The sequence below is a fragment of the Macadamia integrifolia genome, unplaced genomic scaffold (assembly GCF_013358625.1).
Source record: "Macadamia integrifolia cultivar HAES 741 unplaced genomic scaffold, SCU_Mint_v3 scaffold224, whole genome shotgun sequence".
Classification (NCBI taxonomy): domain Eukaryota; kingdom Viridiplantae; phylum Streptophyta; class Magnoliopsida; order Proteales; family Proteaceae; genus Macadamia; species Macadamia integrifolia.
In genome coordinates, this window is record NW_024868587.1 from 138,403 (window position 1) to 139,330 (window position 928).

Sequence of the window (928 nt, forward strand, 5' to 3'; positions counted from 1 at the left end):
TCTCTTGCATTTGAGAGCATTAAAATATTCACCAGCTGTGCCATATTGCGGGAGATTTCGACCCCCTTCACGTAGGAGGTGATCCTCATCTCCTCTGTGCCATGGTTCACACATTGGAGGTTGCAGTAGAATAACCTCACCAGTCATAGGTAGTATCTCTGGTTGGGTTTCAAGATACGATACCACCCAATAGCCTTGAATCATAGATGGAGACAAAACGATCAGAAATCTCTAGTTCGTACGTACTTCCCAGGGTCTACATTTTGATTCTCAAAATTTTCCCAATGATCCTGTTCAACCACAAAGCAAAATAGTTGATGGTCATACTGTTCCTCCTTAGGAATGGCTGGTTGTTCTTGTGCGATGGCTCGATGAGTACGAACACAGCTATCGGATATGATTTTAATGAGATTCCTATAGTTTTAGAGAATAAAACCTAAGTTAGGAGGTTAAAACGAATCTCATAGAGAAGAATGCAAAACCTAGTTCAGAGAAGAAGAAAACTCACCTTAGATGCATGGGCGGTGTCGATCAGTCGTAAAATTACATGTAGAAGGTGAGGGATAGTTGGGGTAGACCTCCTTGGACGTTTATAGCATTTTGGGGTCACCGAAAACAAGCCACCGGAAACACTAGGTCTGCTTCCGTTGGCTATTTCTACTAAACTTTTTCTGAGATTTTTTGTCTCTGTTACCTCCAATGAAAACAGGTTTGATATTTTTGGTGGAATGACCCTATTTTCAGTGGGTTGTACCCCTATTTCTGGTGAACCTTTTTGGGGGAGCAATATTTTTTTATTTTTTTTATTTATTGTGAATGCTTCCCTACTTGTGGTATTGCTTCCTTATTATATATGATATTGAGAGATACATTGTGGGCCCCACTATGTCTGCATGTGTACCTATAACATGCAAATTTATACATGTGT